Below are 21,497 nucleotides of genomic sequence, written 5' to 3' on the forward strand. Positions count from 1 at the left end.
TAGGATGAGATATCTTTTATTTGTGGTGGAATACTTTGAGGGTTTTGGACCTAATAATGGAGTTTAGTTTTGGGGGGTTGCATGTGGTTATGGTTTCTGAGAATGTAAGAGGAAGGTTTTCTAGTTAGTTTAGCTGCTAGGGAAGAGGAGGTCTGGTTGACTAGAATAGTTGGGATCCTAGAAGAAAGCCAGACCTTTGTTGAAGAGGGAGACATTTTTCAATTTTAGTGTTCTAAAGTGTTATACATTTTTAATGGACTGGGTAAGAAATCTACAAATTGTATTTGTTATTGTTTGAATGTGTGTCAAGTTTATTTTTGATGCTGGGGCTATGACAGGGAGGCTATATTCAAATTCGGGGATTAGAATGCCTTTGCCTATGTCTATTCTGGAGGTTTTAGAAACGGAGAGGTTTTTATTGATCAAAACAGGAGGGAGTTAACCTTCTAGCTGAGGTAGAGGGAGGGAAATCCAAGCTAAGGGAGAGGTTAGGCAAATGCTAATATTTTAAAGAGGTAGTGTTTTCTGTGTGTGTGGGGGGGGGGGGGTTGCAGCCATGGATATGCAGAGTTTTGCATTTTTGTAAGTTTCTGTTTTGTAGCCAAAAATTATAGTTTTTGTATTGTTGCAGTTGAGATAGCGGCTTGTATTGCAGAGCCAGTGGATTATGGCAAGGAAATTTGCGTGAAGGTCTTTCTGGAGGTTGGTTATAAAGTTGGTTGTAGAAAAATAGTTCCATGCTATCTTCATAGGGAAGGAGTGGGAGAGATGAGGTAGGTCAAGGGGAGTTTCTTAAAAAATATGGAGAATGACTTTTTAATTTTGACAGAAAAGTGCAATTGGTGACAAAGTTTTGAAACCAAGGTAGGGAATTAAGATTTATGCCTATTTGTAGTAGGTGATGGAGGAGAATGTTGTGGTCAGTAAGGTTGATAAAATGGTGCCAGTCAGGCCTCGGTCATTTGCGCTAGTAGTATTTCATCAGTTAAGGTCCATAGAACTGTGTGCATGCTACAACTGGACTAGAACCCATGCTGTTTATGGGACACAGCATTGTAGCTAGTTATATATCGGGTGAGCAAAACATATTTTTTTTCAAGCAGTTTGCCTAGAGTAGGAATGATATAGATTGGCTTGTATCGGGAAGTTCTGGCAGGTTAAATTGCTTTGGAAGTGGACTGATAATGGCTATTTTCCATTCATTTCAGAAGTTGGACAATCAATCATTTCATTTTGGCTTGTACCATTGAAAAATCATAGGGAAGTGTGCATTCTGGAGGGATCTGAGTATACTGGTGAGAGTTTCTGTGGCAATGTTAGGGCCTTTTAGGTTTGAAACGAAAACCCAGTCTGTGCTGGAAAGGGCTTATTTAAGTTTTATGATGCATGAGTCTGTCTTGGGCCTGAATGAGATTAATCTGGGGAAATTATTTTATTGTGGGGCATGTATTGTGAAACCTATTGTGCAACGGTCACTAATAGAAGGATGATAATGCTTGAGATTAGACTGGGATTGTCAGTACTGGATCTAGATGTGAATGATTGCTAGTGATGTGGTTATGTCACATTAGCTGCTGTAGTAGATGTTTAAAGATGAAGTCAAGCAGAATTTCATCTATGTCGAGTTGGATGAAGTGAAGTATAATTAATCTGAAGTCACCTAAGATGATGTGCTTACTTTTGTTTCCTAACTGTGGTGTTATTTTTTGAATTCGTGTTTTGGATTTATTGTGGAAAGAGTAGGGAGGTAGGCTACTAAGAGGTGCTTAGGTTTTTTGTGATAATTTGTTACAGGCAATGCTTGGGCTAGCAGCTGAATGTTTACATGAGTTTTATAAAGTAGGGGGAGTTCCACCACCATTTCTTGGAATGAGTCTAGCTTCTAGAAAGTAATTATAATATGGGGAAAATGGTGTAACTGTGGGTTGTCTTTTCTGATCCAGCACTCAGTAACAACCAGTATCTCTTGGGTGTGCAATCTAAGGAGAGCATCAACGTTTAGTTTATGAAAGCTTTGTGCATTTATTAATACACAAGGACCATGGCTGGTTTCTGTTTTGCTGTGAGTACAATGAATATGATATACACCCAATACTTACTAGCTTCATATATAAAGCTATGCAACATATTATTCCATGAATCATTGAGCTTGGTCATTAAAAATCTTTTAACCCTGAGAACAATTTGGCTTTTCTCAGAGAAACGTCCTGCCTCTTTAAACTCATGAATTTCTTTGAAAAAGTCACCAAAACAGTGGACAGTGGTTCCAGAGCACAGACAGCACATGTAGACCTGACTAAGGCCTTTGACACCATTCTCCATGAGGCACGATTTACAAAGTCGTAAATCCAAATATAAATCCTTATGTTGTGTGGTAGATAACTAACTGATTGGCTGACAGAACCCATGTGGCTACAGTCACAAGTGCCACTTTTGAAAGTAAAACAGGATCCATTAGTGTACTGTGTGTCTCAGTATGGGCATTCTCCTATTTGGCATCTATTTCCCAGTCTTTCAGTTCAGCATTTCTGCTCTATGGTTATCTAATATTACAGATTGCTGCAAATTCAAGTGTTATTATTCAGTTTTCAACTCTATTACAATTGTTTCACCACAGGTTAAATCAGGTTATCATCAGCTGTTACAAGGACAATGGTCTCAAATTAAATATGAGAAAAATGTAGTCTGCTTCACTTTGGTAACAAAATATTTCCCATTTCCCATATAGATGACATATCCCTGCAGTCAGACACTGGAGTAAGCTGGACAAAACTTCTAGATATGGGTTTTTGGCTAGGCTTGTAATGGTCTGCAGACTGATAGCCTAGCACTGACCTATGAACTTAACAGAATAAATTATATTCCTGTTTACCATATATCATTGCTATAAACAAATCTTTCATCTTCTTTTTAAAATCCCAGAAGTGCATATGTACAAATGATATTATTTATTTAAGATCACATTTATGAAAGAAGGAACTGTAACCTGACTCTGTGCAGTCAAATACTCTGATTCTTAAATTTATTAATTCAGTTGCAGGAATATTTGGTTCTGAACATCATTCAGTTGTATAAAAAATAAACTTTGGAAAAAAAAATTCAGTCATAAGAGCACACTATTTCACACTTTCCTTATAGTGAGCCCAGAAAATATCTTATCACAGATATGGTCACTATGCAGACAGGGCTGGGAGCAGACTGCCTTGGTACTATGAAGCTAAAGTATGATCAGTTGATAAGTTGATAAAAAGATTTATTATACAGAAAATAAGTTCTTCTCTATCGACTTTATGTTTTACAGCTTGATGCAACAAAATGTATCAGAACAACTCTAGGCCAGACAGATGTCACTATGGTTGGATTTCTAATTCTTGCCAACACTCCAAGTTCAGGAGAGACTCTGGTAATTGGAAGGCATGCTGGGTGTGGGAGAGGCCAAGTAATCTGTGATACAGCCACTTTAATGTGGAAGAACTGGACTACCAGCCATGATGTCTGAACATCCTAGCAGAGACTGGAGGCATCTTCTATGCAGCTGTTGGCAATCCAACTCTAAGAAGTGAGCTCATAGCTACATATGATAATATGCTCTGATTTTTGTACAAAGAGGAGTAAAAACAGGGAGACCCCTGACCACCACTGTGAGGCCACTCATGAGAACATGGCTTCTGAGAGGACTGTTTCCTGTGCAGTGGCCCAGCACAGCCTACTGACCATGATAGTGAAGTTAGATGTTGTTAGTGAAGCCATTGGAGGGTGCTGGGTTGCCAATGTCAAACTGAAATGTGGAAAGTTACTCATGATTAAGTGGCTATGTGAAGTGGGATTAAAAAATGAAAATGTTATTTCATTTTGTTCTGTAGCAATCTATGCCATTTTATGAAATTACCGATTTAAACTTTGGTTCAAAACTGTTCGCAGTTGCTCAGACTTAACGACTTCAAGTTGCTCTTTAGCAAATTTCCCAGTGAAAATGCTTACTGTTTTTGTAATTTTTTTTATACTATCACGGCGACAAAGAAACATTAAAATAATTAATTTTGCTTGTATATTTAGCATTTTCAACAACTATATGCTTAAATAAATAAAACATGACATACCATCAGATAATATGTACCACCAAACCATTACTGAATACAGACTTAAGACAGTGGCAGTGTCGCTATTTTTAAGAAAAAAATAGCTAGATGAATCACATCAAGTTAATACTTGCAAGCATTTGCTAGTCTAACAGTCTTTAAGCTTATATATTTCTGTGCACCCCTGCAACAATAAGGAAAATCAGTTTTGAAATGAAAGCTAAACAAAGCAAAGAACACTGATTAATGCATTGCAATGCACTCAGTAAAAGACTCTACCTACCTTCTCTTCTATCACAAAAACTGGTGTTCAGAAATGGAAATGAAGTCTAAAAGGATTTAACAAATCCAAAATTAGTGTCACTGTGGCCTTGACATATACGAATGTAATATTAAAACTGACAATTCTTTGTGTTTCATACATCATCTAGAATAAGGAGATGAAAATAACCTATTCTTACATTGGAGCACAAAGCATGCCTCAGTCAAATACTCAGAACAATGAAAGGAGATACTCTTTTATTTCTTAAACAGAAAGTAATGCAGGAGTACAGAAATATTTCTCTGATGAAGAAGCATATACACTTTTCAAATTAAAAGTAACATCTGCAATGCTGTTTTAAATGAAGTTTTTACTATTACATTGATTATATTTTGCCTAATTTGGTTTATGAAACTTGGGCACTTACACAAAAGAAAAGCAGATTGTTGTTTTACTAGAAGCATAGAACATTAGTTCAGATTTTGTGTGTGCATCAATATGACAACTGAAACTTATAGCTGACCAGCAGGAAAGTCAACAGCTGATTGGTTCTCATCTGTGATTAATTTCCTTGCTATCACAATCTCCAAAATAATAGTTGCCTCATGCTTCATAGTGCAGCTAAGACTTTGAAATATCTATAATAGGGCATGCTTCATCATATATAATTCCTTAAATGGCAGATATGCAGACATGCACAGAACGGATTTTGATGCCCTTAACTGAACACTACTACTATGTAGGCCAGCCCAGGACTGATCCAACAGCCCAATGTATTCTTGCTATTGTATTATCAATGTTAGCAGAGTCTTTCACATCATAGTGATCATATACTGGAGTTTTGCTTTGTGTTCACTTAACTCTGCCAGGTTTCGAACTTTTATGGATTTATCTGCTATAGTTTACCAGAGCCTGAAGGCAAAGGAATGAAATAAATAATATCTCACTCGACTCTTTGGCCATACCTAAAACATACTATAACTTGTATCTTGCAGAAGGAGAAGAATCCAAATTATGACATTACAAATAATTTGCACTGTACTGCAAACCTGTGTAAAATCCAATGTAGGCAAGTTTAAGCTACCACATTTACATGCATCAGGAAATGGTCATTTGGATTTTTGTTATGGTCTGCTGTCATATCACGTCAGCAAGCAGTTCTAGCTGTGGATACATTCCTCTCAGGTCTAATTTGCTAAAAACTTTTGCAGTTTTCATATCTAAGATTATATTACCGATAATGGATATCAAGCATCATTTCCTGCAGTAATGTTTGCTATTCTTATGCCCACATGATATTTTAGTTCTTTAGTCTAGATGGTATAATAAATGAAGAAATCCATGTTGTAGGACTTTATATGTCATCCATTTTGTTGTTTCTTTAGCGCTTTTCCTACATTAGATCTCAATGAAATTCCACTGTTCTATGTGGCAGACACACACACGTCTTACTACATTATCTGCATCCTTTACATAAAAGATTTTTTAAATTTCCAGTGTCATTGAAGATATCTGCATGCTCATCCTAGAGCTTGTCTTGATATGCTATATGCTTTCAACTGTTTATTAAAGAATTGCACATTTAAGTCTCAGTTTCTCAATTGTTGTGCATATCAGTAGTGCCTTTGTCCAGTTCTCCGTTTACATACATTTAACTTGCAGTCATAGTAAAAAATTCCAATAAAGAAGCAGCTAAGCTAGAGGCTTCACTGTATAGTACCTTAAACCACCTATAGTGGTAGCCCAAGGAATATATGCAAATAGCCCCTTAAGAACAGGCCAGTATTTTGGCTTCTTAGCTTTTGAATATCCGTTACTTTTCACTTTTCACACACTAACACATACACCACACATGGCACGTGTAATTTAAACCCACACATACATCTCTGAACCTCTTAGGGGAAGAATTAGGGACAAAGCCAAATGTAATGAGGGGTACAAAGGACAAAATCAGGACATATTTTATATATTTCTCTTACTTAACTTATATACTTAAAAACTGCAAGAATAACAGGTTTTCATTAGTATATCCAGGGCCAGTGTTAGCATTTTGGGGGCCCCAGCAAGTGTCAAGTTGTGGGCTCTGTGGACACTTCCAAAGTGGTTTACTTTTGAAAGGTTGAAAATCAACCTACTGAATGTCCCTTTGTGCGAACAGGAATGACGAAAATCATCATTCCGATCTGCACCGAAGTTCGAAAATCAGCAAATCGAAAACCAGATTCGTTGATTTTCGAACTACAATTTTAAATACATAGCGTAATGCAGGGGGGCAAGCACCCCTGCACCCCCCCTACTATATTATTCTAACTCTGAGGTCACACTACAGTGGGGAAAGGGTCCACATCCCAATCCCCACTATAGTGCACTCCACACCCAAAATGCCGAATCTGCAATGAGCGAATGTCAATGTGCATTTGCTCATTGCACATTCGATGCATTTCTATTCAGTCATCCATAATCTTGAAAACTTACAATGTACTTTCGACCATTGCAGTTTCAAGAATTCAAAGGTACACCTTCTAAAGTATCACCATATCACCACCACCTCTCTAAAGGACCCTTTTAGTTTACGCTGCAAAGGTTTAGGAGTTGTGCTCATAGACTAAATACAATGGTGATACTTTCAAAGGTAAACCTTCCAAGGTATCACCATATCACCACCACCCCTCTAAAGCAACCTTTTAGTTCACGCTGCAAAGGTTTAGGAGTTGTGCTCATAGACTAAATACAATGGTCTTACATTATGACATGCCTGCATATCACACCAAGTTGGTCCAGCTCATAGAATGTTATTCACAGTGAATGGCAGTTGCAGGGATGTTATATTACAACCTTACATACAGAGCTGTCTTTAAGTTTAATTTTAGTCTATATGAAGAACTCCATGGTGCTCCTCATTGCCTACTGTTTCATGTCTCCCCACACATCTTCCAGTGTTGCCTCCCCTTTTCCCCTAACCCTGGGATCCCTACACAACACAGTTTTTTTCTTCCTTGTCTCACATTTTGCCTTACTTTTCAGCTTTTTGCAGAAGCCATGACTTTTTTGTATGCTCTGAAGTGCATTTTAGAGTTGTTTTTAAACCATCTTTTCATCTACTGATAGTCTTAAGAAAAAATTTGACTTAGGAAATACATTTATTGTTACTGTTCAACATTATCCATACTTGCATCCTTTCATAACAGCAAATAGTCAAGACAGCACAGTAATAGCTCTGTAGGAAGTAAGTGAATTATACTGTGGAGTCTGGGGATCAATAGGCCAATAAAACCATTTTCTGAACCCTTTGATCCAAATAATAAGACAAATATTTGAGAAGACAAAAAACTCCTATCTGAAAATACTGCCCCCCCCCAAAAAAAAGGCAATCACTGTCCCTGCATTCCTTTGTTGTTAGACTGGAGTGAAATCAAAGACACAAATAACCACAGTCATTTATTTCAGGTTACTGCTGTCATGCACATATATAGCATGGTCATTACCCGGATCCTGAAAAGGCAGCCACCTGTATATATACCTCATAGGTGATTGTAAATAAAGTAAAAAAAATGATCACAGGATGTATTCCAACTTGTAGCTCATGCAGAATACACTATTCCTACACAGTGTATAGTGACCTTCTTTGTACACCTCTGAGGACTGAGAGAAGTAAAAGAAAGAGTGACCATAATGTCCTTATTCTCAACACAAGCCATAATAAGCTCCTATGCAAATCTGTAAGGTTTGATTGTGAGGAAAATTAAAGAAATAATGACCACATCATCCCTAGGCCTTCCACACAAGCTACAGCACTGCTCTTGTACATGCCTCTGAGCAGGACAGGTTTTAGAGTGAGTGTAGTTGATGGCAGCAAGCACCTCTAAGCCCATGCCAAAATCCATTTATACTGAAAGAAGTACCTGGGAGCATATGTTCTTGGAGTATAATGAGTTAGCAGACATATAAATTTACTGCGGAGTACTCTGTTTTGAATATGGGGTGAGCAATGAGTGTAAATAAGGAAATTATTTTTATGAGCTGGAATATGTGATCATAATTGCTTAGACATAATAAGGCTTTGTTAAGCTTAATTCTGGTGGCTGCCAAAAAACAATTACTAGAAAATGGAAATCAAAGTCTAAACCAACTATATATGAAGTAGTGATACAGATATAAAAGAAAAGGAAGTGGTATCTTCAGAAAAGGGTAGGAGAAAATTACGTAGAAATAATGGAAATTGTGGGAATAATAGATGCAGAAAAACATTTTGGAGAAGGAATAAGGTTTAGGAGAAGGCAGAAATTGAACAATTTATGTAATATTGCTTTGATTATATGGTATAGAACAGTATATGTGATGTGAAATGTTTGTAAATGTGAACTTGTTAGTATGATTTGATTACTTTTATATAAATATACGTTTGCCTGTGCTGTGTCACAAGTGATAATTTAAAGGTGTTTTTAAAAACATTTATACAGTCCAGGATGGGGGGTCCAGCAGACCCTTAGAAGCTCTAAGGGTCTGAATACTCTGTAATGTATTTTATGGCTTATGTTTGAAAGATAATTACTTGTTAACTGCATTTTTACCACTGCCCAGAAGAGTTATGTATGTGCCCAGCATTATTGTGTGTTCAGAGATAAAAAAAAATAAGTGATATGTTTTTTACACACACACACACACACACACACACACACACACACACACAGATGCACATGCACACACGCTGCACACTCACCTTCAGAGTAACTGCAGGAATGTCACTTTACTTACAAAATGTCTTGGGGGTGCTGCAGCAAACCACAGCACATAGGTAAACCCATATAAAGATAGGAAAGGCATGCAGACTCTGCACAGAAAAAAGATACAGCCAAGAAGTCAACAAAAACAAAGCACCGTGAAATGGCAACGCTACTCACTGCACCACTGTGCCAATAAGCAGTTGTTTTCACGCACATCCTGCTTTTGCCAAACCACCAAAGAGATAATTGATGCGCAAGATCAATGTTTGTACTGGTAAGTGAAAGAAATTAATGACCAACTTGTTAACTGTTAAATGTATTGCAACTACCTCCACATACACTATGTAGTGCTGACGATTGTGATAGAAAGTAAAAGAAATTACGGTCAACTTGTTACTCTTACAAAACACATAAGCTATAGCAATACTAGTTTTCATTGATTTCAGCCACTAGTAATACGTTTTGTGACATAATCTGCCAAATCAAGTCAGTGACTGTTGCTTAGCAGTCATCAAACAGCAGCAGGGGTAATTCACTTTTATTCAGCTCATTAAGGAGTAAAGGAATACCCATCACTGTCCCTGATTTCACAGGATGTCCATGATTTTGTCTCATATTTTTGCCCTGACCCTCATAAAATGTTATACCAGACAAAGTTTCATACCTCTTATTGTTAAAAAATGCTTTTGGCTTACATATAAAAAAAAAACAAAAAAAACAATGCAATCAATATATTTCTCTACAGATCATTAACAAATTGACAATGAATAAAAAACGGAGCACACACACACACGCTTACACACACACTCATACACACAAATACTTGCACACAAGCAGATGATTGAGCTTTTACTTTACTTCTTGTCACTAACCTACATGCTGTAATCATACAGGATTATGGGAAAGGAACACTTAGATGGTGTAGGGGCCCAAGAACATTTTACACAGCCCACCTACTAGCTTAACAAATTGTAAAATAAACAAGTACATAGTATTCTTATTATGATCATATAAAACAAATCATTATGTTTTATAAACTGTACTGAAAATCTTGTTCTGTTTGCTAACATTATTATGAACAGACTTTAGGCATCTGTAACCCCAATCTATGCCAATATTCACCTCCCAGGTAGAAAAGAGTGTGGTAATACTGAAGGGATACTTAATGTGTGCCATATTTCTGTTGTTTTATTGGGATTTACTTTTCCTACAGTCAGGAATAGTTTAATATTTGGAAATATGGATGGAAGTTGCCTAACACTACATTATAACTGCAGTTTACAATGAACTACAAACAGGAAGGGACTCACTATTTGCATGTTAAACTAACGAAAGCTATAAATAACTCAAAACTTGAAGCTCACATTTCTGGAAAAGCTTTTAAGGTACTTTACTTTAACAAATAACTGACTGCTAACTACTAGTTGCTATAACCTTTTTGTGTTTGATAGGTGCTCCAACGAAATGCCTAACTATTTATGTCTATGTTATACATATATATAAACCTGAACTGCTATTTATATATATTGTTTTCTCCAGGAATAAGTAAGATTCTACAGATTCCAATATATGATGAACACCAAATATATGGTAGAGAACAATCACCGTAAGACCTTTTTAACACAATGCCATTCAATGATTAAAACCTCAGGGCAATGATAGTAAAATGATGGATTCTAGGAGTCGGATTTCACTTGAAGTTTAAAATCCGAATACTTCACCCAAGCAAGATAAGGTATAAACAGAGATATAAAAATCTGGCCTAGAGAAGACAGAAATACATACAAAATAAGACTAGACAAGGAAGATATATCCATAATGTATATAGTTATAGAAGTAATTAGAGATAATAATCTATAGTTTGAAATCTCTCAAATATTACTAGTGTTTAATGGAGTAAACTGATGTTCCCTATATTAAGTTATATTCAGGAATGGTGTAAAGAATTATTCAAACGTTGACACCTCATAAATAAATCCAACAAGAAGAGACATAGATTACAATAGCAGTGTGTGCTAGGGAATGAGTGGGATAGGCTTTGTACAAATAATTTTAGGTTATACAGGACCAGTAAGTTTCCTTTACCTCCCATACGCTAACAAGCAAAGCTTTTTCTTACTACTAATACAAAACAAGACAATATCAAATCTTTGTAAGGTCCTGTCAAATTCCTGGTCCAGGAGAATAGTGGGTAGGCACAGGGGAGGGACGGGAATTAAAGAATGCTTCCATAACATACTTTTGACAAAAAAATCTACTTAAACCATTATATACACACATATTTCAAGACTACTTAAACAACTTAAAAGATTTATGAATGTGGGAAATAGATTTATGGAACATTAAAGGGCTCCAGAACATTAAAAAAAGGAAACTATTTCTTCATCTATGTCTGCAGGCTAAGGCTAGCTTTATACTACTTCAGGAAACTCATTTAACCAATGACCAATGGTCAGAAATAAAAAAGAAAAAATGGATAAGAGAAATAATAGCCTCTGAAGGTAAAACTAATAGTGCTGATGTAGCAATAATCATTAAAGATAATTATCAAGACAAAATTATAGATTCCAAAATAGATAATGAAGGGAGATGGTGTTACGTAATTCTTTCGACTTCTGTTTATGATAAGCCTATTATAATTCTCAATATATATGCACCATGCAACAATCAACATTCCTTCTTTGCTTCACTATAACCTATCTTAAATCAATATAACAACCACTACATAATCATAGGGGGGGATTGGAACGCCTACCAAAACCCGAAACAGGATAAATCAAGCCCACAAAGATCATCCAATAACCAACCAACGTTAGTATTACGTGAACTTAAATATGATTTTAAATTATACGATCCCTTTAAATATGGTAGTAAAACAAATTCCGTAAACGACTTTACATTTTACTCCAAGTGTCATAAAATGTGGTCAAGAATTGACTTCTTTATAATTTCAGAAGGGCTAATATATCTTGACCCCACTGTATCTATACATGCCCGCTATTTGTCTGACCACTCTAAAATTACCCTAAACATCAGTAAAGATAACAGAAATAACACACCTTATCGGGGATATAACTGGTCCTGAAACCCCAACCTTTTAAATAAAAAAGAAATTGTTCAAGAAATCCAGGATATACTTAAATCCTCACTAGTTAAGGTAGTAAAACAGCAACACCCCCCTGATATTGAATGGGCAGTATCTAAAGCCCAAATAAGAGGCATCTTTCTCCAAAAATCTTCGTATTATAAAAAAACCTAAATTAGAGAAGAACAGCTACTGGAGGATAAAATCAAATCACTAGAACAGGATTTAATGAAAAACCACAACACGCAAACTGAAACAGAACTATTGAAATGCCAGAAAGTCCTTTTCCTGACTCAAAATAACAAATTATCATTCCATAAAACTAAAATACTTGCAAAATATGCGAATCACATACAAACTCCATCTCGGGCACTAGCAAGAATCATTAATCAGTCGAGGTCACCCTCTCATATTCCTGAAATATCCTTTAAGAAAAAAACTTTCACGAAAACTGAAGATATTATCAACATTTTTGAACTGATATACTCACAAATTTATGGAGAACAAAAAACCTCACTCTTAAATGAAAATAATAGTGAATTCCTACAAAAACTTAACTTTCCGAAAATTGATGAGAAATTACAGAAAGATCTAATAAAACCAATATCCACTGAAGAAATAATATCAACAATTAAAAAACTGAAACCACACAAATCTCCTGGCCCAGATAGTCTTACCGCGGAATTTTACAAAACGTTCTGCAAAATTACCGCACAAATTCTATCGCACATATTAAATTATATAATAAACAATAAAATTAATGATGTTCATTTTAATGCATCCAAAACAATTTTCATACCCAAAGAAAAGATGGATCTTCAGAACCCAGATAACTATAGACCTATATCACTCCTAAATATTGATACGAAAATTCTGACATCTATTTTGGCCAATAGACTGAAGAAAATTTTGAATATAATTATATCTAATGAACAAGCTGGCTTCTTAACATCTAGACAATCCAGTGATAATACTTTAACACTACACACATTAATATCATATGCTAATCAAAAGAATCTAAACATATATGCACTCATTATAGATGCCCAGAAGGCCTTTGATAGAGTCAACATAATTTTTTATTTCAGATCTTACCTTACTTTAATATATCCCAAGAATTTATCCTAACCTTAAAAACACTATACAAAAACCCATATACAACATTATATATAAATAAAAGGTGGTCTAACAGAATTCAAATCAGAAATGGAACCCGACAAGGATGTCCTCTATCTCCTCTACTATTTAACCTATATCTAGAACCCTTATTCTTAAACATTAAGCAAAATATATATCATAATGCCCCAGTAATTTATGGCACAAGAATAACTATGTCAGCCTTTGCCGATGACCTCAACATATATTGTACAACACCAATCTCAGACACCAAAAAAATACTATCTGCTATTGAAGATTTTGCAGTAATATCAAACTATAAAATAAACCTTAAAAAAACCAACATCTTTTCTTTAAGAACTCCGAAACCTTTCTCACTCTTACCATTGATAGGCCAACTAAAATCTGAGGAAAAGATCAAATATTTAGGAATTACATTTTCTACAGATAATAAAATTTTTTATCTTAATAATATTAAACAAAATTGGGAACACATTTTATGTGACCTAAAGAGATGGGGAAATCTGAAATTACCACCACTAGCAAAAGTTTTGATCACTAAAATGAATATCTTGCCCAGACTACTATACATTTTTATGTCTTCACAGTTAGTAATACCCAAAAAAATTTTTAAACAAATGCATACTGAACTCGCTAAATTTATATGGGAACCAAAAAAAAGTAGAATATCATATGATAAACTGATGACCCCGAAAAACAAAGGTGGTTTAGATCTACCTAACTTTGAAAATTACTACCTAATCATAAATGCCAACAGAACTCTAAGAATTGCAAATTATGACACACAAAGTAATAACTGGTCCCCACACTGATTAAAACTATGTTTTAAACATATTGATCGCCTGAATATAAATCCCAAAGCACTATCCTTTTTAAACAGAGACAACTATAAAACATATAATCTAATGGAACCCATCAGAAACTATATAACATTAATGCAAAATCTTTTCAGATCAGTAAATCTCTTCCAACACATGATGACCCTACAACCCTTCCACAAAAATCCTAACTTGAAAATTAATAATCAGCTAATAGACCTGAAAAAATTCCCACTCATAATTAACTTAACATTACAAGATATTTATCCATATTTAAATTCCTCTGCCCATGAACTAAGACATCAACTGGGCCTTCCTAAATCATATCTACTGATCTTGAGGCAGATTAAGGAAATCTCTACAAGCTACTTTCAAAATATAACCATTAATAAAGATGATTTGATGAAATGTATCTCACTAAATCAAGCCCTTCTAAGAAGTAGCAAATTTATAACATGTTCATACAAATTGATAAAAGGCATCAAATATCAACATCATCTATTACTGTCTAATTATTGGGAAAAAAATACCATTGATCGACGATAATAAAATAACACAAGCATTCAATCTAACGGTAAAATCCATTTCCCTTCAAAAATTAACATTTACCCAACTTATGATATTCAATAATGCATACTATACACGCCTTAGCTTGCATAAATTCAACCCAAAAAACTGTCCCAAGTGCCCACATTGTAAAGGTGAAACTGCTGACCTTTTGCATATGTTCTGGAGCTGCAAATGTATATTTAAACTTTGGAACTCCCTGAAACTACAACTACAAAAGATGGGATACCAGTCATCAACACTTACTTGGGAATTTACAATATTACATATTCCCCCAATTAACCCATCCAAAAACCAAATAGTCATCCTCATCAATATTTTTCTACTAATGAAACTCTACATAGCTACTAACTGGTTGACTCCATCCAAAACTTCTTGGGAAAATTTTAAGATCCTAGCAATAAAGCATATATTAGCCCAGAAATGCATAATACACAAACAAAACAAAAATCCCTCCAACCTGAAATCATGGGAACAAATGTTCAATATTATACTGGCATAAAACATCGAATCTGAAACAAGCCTTCAATGTACACAACAAAAAACATAACATTATTTGGAACTATACTACTTTAAGATACGAACCCTGGAGAAAACAACCTCATCATCTACTTTTAAGAGAGAATATGGAAGCATTCATGTAAATAGTGTAAATATGTTTTAAGAATACTGCTTTGAATACTGTATGAACAACACCTGTGTTTCCTCTTGTGAATGTTTTGAAATGGAAAAAGAAAACAATAAAAATATTATTGAAAAAAAAATGCTTGTTGATGCAAAACAGTTACTCTATTAACTTTTTAAGTGAATTAGAATAATATTTAGAAAGTGTTCCTGATTCTGAGCCTTTATTCTACCATTGCTTTTGGCTTTGCCCAGTATTCTTGAGCAAAGAAGTTGACAGTTATAGTATCTGGTGTCCAGTCAGTATTCATAAAACGTTGTGAAAAAGAAAACAGTTCCTGAAGATTGGGAGCATCTGCTCTTCTTAAAATTTCAGGTTAAGTGCTGATATTGGTCACTCTGGGCTGCCAGTCTCTAGTGCTTACCTTGCTCACAATCATTCACTGACTAATGGATATATCCTGACACGTCCTGTGACCAAATCAGTCAGGTAATGTTCTGTACTACCATGATCATATAGCTGAGGAGCACATTTGGCAGGATAACTAGATAAGCAACTGAGAAAAATATTGTCATTGAACTTGTTATAAGACATTTTTTTCTGTATGGTAGCATATACTTTTTCTGGCACTGTTGTTTAGGATAAATCACATAATAAAATAGTAAATTATCTTTTTTCTCTAACCACATTTCCCTAGCAGTGGCAGCTTTTATACAGCCCCACAGCTGCATGTATTGTGGGTGCCTAACGCCAGCTATGATGTTAGTTTTAATGGGCAGAACTCCCACCAGATGGATTTAATTCATTAATCCTAGTGATGCCTCAAGGTGCATTTACAGTTAACTCCTACTGATGCCTCTAGGCGTCAACTATTACTTGTTCATATTTGCATCAATAATTCTAAATCCATGCTGTAAAAGGTTTTAAAAGATTTAATCTTAAAGCTTACACAATAGTAAACTCAACTGCATTAATATCTGACCTCTGTCTAGTGCAGGTAAATAGATATTAACTGTTGTTTTTATGACATTAATTTATACAGATATAATGTTCACATTTTTCTAGCTATCTCAAAAACCAAGTAATACAGACAGAACTCCTTAGCCTCATATGAAAGATCTCAGCAAGATGAATAAAATGCTGCTGACAGTGTGTGTGCAACTTGAGTGGGTGCTGGGATATTGTGAGTTGTTTACAAAATATTACAAAATGTAATAGTTACTCCCCCAGATTCACTAATCTTCCGTGTAAGACTAGATTAGTCTTGCACGGAAGCGCCAATGTAAGAATATGACGGCAGCGCACCATGCATAATAATGAGGGTGCGCTGCCTCAACTCTAAAGCTTACATGGAGCATGGACACGTTTAGGGGGCATGTCGGACTGCCGAACAGTCCAAATATCCATGCCCCTGTAATGAAGAAATGCTGCAACTGCCATTTAAATGAGCGAGTCCGCTCACATGTGTACAATGTAACACTACACTCCCCCATATGTTAAACAACTTACAGAATAAAAAATAAAAATATTTTTTTTTCTTCTGATATAGCTGCCCGTAGTTGCGCGGGTTTGCACAGGTTTGCCCATTGCTTAGCTACAGTTACAGCAGCTTAGACACCAGAACAGGATAATAAGAAAAATATATGCAAATTAAGCAACATAGCGATAGCGTAGTGGTTAGAGCCTTCGCACAAAGAGAAGGCATTCCCAGTTCGAGTCCCATTACTGCACGTTCCATTTTCTTTGGGAAATCATATACAAAAACATTTTCTGACATTTTTTTATGTATACATTTTGTAAAAAGCATTGAAATGTTAACTGTAGCAGTGCATGAATTATATATATGAAGGTGAAATGTTTATGCATTCTGAGGCATGAGTAACCTATTTTAAGCAATGTAAAGCACTGCTAAGCACATTTTGTCAGTATTGAGCATATTTAAATACATTTGCGCATAGCTGTGCACCGTGCTAACCAGCACCACGCCTTTGCGTGTAGCTGCGCAACGCGCTAACAAGTGCAATGTCGGGGAACGTAGGGCAAAGTCGGGCAAAGTCGAGCAAAGTCAGTTAAACACACTCACACCTGCTTTACTGTTCCTTAACCAGTCAGGTCTGCCCAGCAGGAAAATAAAAAGTGACAGCGCTTGAACTCAGGATACTGTGCAATATAGTCACAGTACTTAACCACTACGCCATGATAGCATTTCACAAACATGCACTTTCAACAGACACATATCTATCAAAGGGATTTTAAACATTGTTAACATTAGCTAAGCAGGCGTGTCCACAGCTGAGCTTTTCCAAAACTGGCCAATCACAAATAAGTGTGGGAAATGAGGCATATTTAAGCTCCACAGGTGGGAATACTTCCTATAACTGGTTGTAGCTTCCTTCTGCAGTCAGCATATAGGTGAAGGCACTCGATTTAGAGCACAATGCTGGGGCATCCAGAAGTCCAAAATTATGGTTTGGCTCCTCGTCCACAAACATGAGGAAAGACTCCTGCAGGGCCAGTACCAGGGTACCCAATATAAAACAAAGGCCTGGAACAGTCTTGCCAGTGATCTCACCAGTACCACTGGTGTTCCTCGGACTGGTGAGCAGGTCAGGCACCGTTATTCTGACCTGAAGCGGCATAGGGGGATGAACTGGACCGGTGCATCCAGAAATCCTGTACAATGTCTATTACCCCAGTACTGAGTAAGTAGCTATTGTATTAAGTAGTTAAGAATTGCCATGCTTCTCTATACTATGGATAGGTATGTCTAAATATCACTGCATTTACTTCACAGCTGCAGGTGACTGGGCTATGAACCTGCAAGCCCATGAAAATAGGCTGCAAAGGCTGCGTCATGAGGCAGGTTAGTAATTATTCTGCATGTACTGTTATATAAAATAAATGAGAGAGCCTTCAAAAAGTCTTTTAACCCAATAAATAAAGGTATAATAATCCTTTAATAAATGTATGATTCATGGAGTGTGTCTGTGTCATTTTCTTTGATATGTTGTTGTACTCTTGCATTCTAAAAATAGTAGTGTAGTATTAAGCAGTGTCAAACCACACTTGGGTAGGCCCCTATTACGTGGATGAAGGGAGTGCCAGTAGCTTGTATGCATATGTACAGCCCTCAACTGTTGGTTTATGGCCAGCATGTACAGGTTAATCTGACACATGAGTAGCTTGGTATTGTGTTCCCCCGAAATGTCAGTGTGCTGCCAGAAATGTAGGGAGTTGTCAACATATAACTGATACTTTCACCTGACATATTTTTGTATTTATGTCTTCCAGGGATCATGGCCCACCACAGGAACCCAAGCTACAGTAGGGCTGAAGATGATATCATCACTAGTATTATGATTCAGCACTACCATGTACTGTTTTCACGAACCAGCCAGGACCAGCAGGAGTGTACTGCAATGTGGCAAGATCTTGTCCGCAGGGTCAATGAGGTAGATCTGCCTAACTGCACATATGAGCAGGTACGCCACCACTGCAGTGATCTTCTCGACATGTCCATCAGCTTGCCGCTGATGTGCATATGGAACAGCTTGCAACAGGGGGTGGTGTTAGCATCCATCCCCCCCTCACCAGAGTGGAGGAGCTGCTCATGAGCCTGGTGGCACCTGCCCAACAACAACAGCAGCAGACATACACCATGATGGAGGTTGGAGCCACCCAGCAAGCACACATGGAGCATGTAGGTAACATGGCATATCTGTAGACTACTGTTATCTGTATTGGTAGATCATGCATATGTGAGATGTGGAGTGTGTCATTTAAAGATGTGGAGCCTGTTGTGCAATACTGATCATTTGGAACATAATCTGTAGCCCTGTGAATGTAATCTGTTGTTGTACTGTAAGATTGCAAACATACAGTAGCAATGCCACAGTTGCAGCCACTGAAAAACTGTCTCATCTCTATGTAGGTACCTCTGGGGTGACGTCAAGGCAGCGGACAGATGCTGGTGAGTGTGTTCTACATTTATTATTGGAAATAAAAAGTGCATGTCATAGTTAAGGTGTAGGCCATGTACACATGTAACACACCTACCCATAAAGCATGCTGTGCATGTTTGGTGTAAGAGCACGCACATCTCACTAATGTGATTAGCAGCCTCAAACACATGCAATACCCAGACCATCTCAAACAAATGTGGCTAGACTGTGACCATTGGATAGGCACAGTTGATACTCAACATGCACATAGCATGCACATCTATGTCATACACAGAGCATTTTAACATGTTACACATAAAGGATTCCCACACCCTCTGTAAAGACAAACTCCAGTATCCAAAATCTCATCCACACATTACACAGCAAAATTTATAGATTTTTACCTTAAAAATATGTACAACAGCAGACCCAAATTTGTAAGGATTCTTGGTCATTTCTAGCAAACATGCAAAAAATAGGCTTTAGAGATTACCTTCATTTCCTTACAATCGATGTCAAGGATTTATATACTTCCATTCCACAGGATGAAGGAATAGAATGTATTAGGTTGCTGTTGGGTGAATTGGGGGCACTACCCCCCCAAATCACTTTACTATGTGAACTTTTGGACATAGTGTTAACTAACAACTATCTGACACTGAGAACAAGTTGTATATACAGAAAACAGGGGTAGCGATGGGGTCCCCCTGTGGAGCCAGTGTTGCTAACTTAGTGATTGTATATTGGGAGAGGGAGTATATTTTAAGGAAACCAGACATCCAAGGGAAAATATTCTTTTACACACGCTTCTTGGATGACATATTTATGTTAGTGGATGGTGAAGAACAGGAGGCATCCAAGTTAGTAACTTATTTGAATAACACTACTAATTTCTTAAAATTTACACATGTGTTTGAAAAGGAAAGAATAGCATACCTAGATGTAGACCTTAGTAAAGACCATATAAACAAACGTTATATTGCAAAGATCTATAGAAAAGAGACCTACTCCAATGCCTTACATCACTTTACTAGCAACCATCCACTCTTCCAGAAATGATCAGTGGTTAAGGGTCAACTGGTCAGGGCAGCCCGTATGGTGACCACTGTGGACTTCAACATGGAGTGTAGTAGGTTGGAAGATATGTTTGTTAAGGTTATCCATCCACCTTAGTATTAGACCTTATAAGTGAAGTGAAAGAAAAGAGAGTAAGAGGGGTTTACCAACCTATTTTGGGAGACTCAGTAGGAGCAGATAGCCTCTACAGTTATTCTACTGAGGTTCAACCTAGCACTAACGTGGAGAGGTATATTCATTCATCAAATTTCATAACTACTTTTAGTATGGATGGATATGGAATTAGGTCTATTATTTATAAAAATTGGGAACTAGTAAAATCTGACTATAGCCTGTCCTCTATATGGAGAGATGTGCCCAGGGTCACCTTTAGAAGAGGTGCCAATTTAAAAAGTATACTACAAAAAAGCTGGAAACCTTTAAATTCAACGAGTAGAAATGGAATGTGGAAATGCAACATGTGTTCATATTGTCCACAGGTAGATGCTGGCCAAAATTTTACAATTAGAGATGTCAGTTATAAAATCAACAAGAAGTTCAACTGTAATTCAAAGGGAGTGGTCTATCTCGCTCAGTGTAATACTTGTCCTGCCTTTTACATAGGCAAAATGGATAGGAAACTAAGGGAGAGAATCTAAGAACACTTATACAGTATTAGAACGTTAAAAAAGGAAAACGCATTGGCCAGACATGTGGAAAGTTCCCACAGCATTCCTTTAAATTTAAAGCCATAGACGATCAAATTTGTGACTTGAGGGGCGGTCCAACTTCTTTATTGTTGGAGAAAAGGGAGTTGTTATGGCAACTCCAAACTAGAGCCTGTTGTCATCCGGGCTTGAATGAAATTTATTCTATTTCTTGTATACTGAAGCTCAAAAGCCTCATGAGGTAAATTACTGTGTTCCTTTACTTTTTATTTATAATATTATATATATTTTTTATTATTATTTTTGGAAAAATGTCCACTCATTCATATATATACAACAACATGGCCTCATAGACCAGGTCATTTTGCATATGGTTGGGCATGGCTTCCACCCCCCCCCCCCCTTCACTCATAAAATTTCCCTTTGGAAGTTTAGTTTTGTGTGATATAACATGTTAAACCATTGCAGCTTGTGTAGGTATATACCAACAAACACCACTAGGTGGTGTTTTAGGGTAACTACACAAGCAAAGAGC

The sequence above is a fragment of the Protopterus annectens genome, chromosome 12.part0 (genome assembly GCF_019279795.1).
Source record: "Protopterus annectens isolate FY-2018-M chromosome 12.part0, PAN1.0, whole genome shotgun sequence".
NCBI classification, from domain to species: Eukaryota; Metazoa; Chordata; order Ceratodontiformes; family Protopteridae; genus Protopterus; species Protopterus annectens.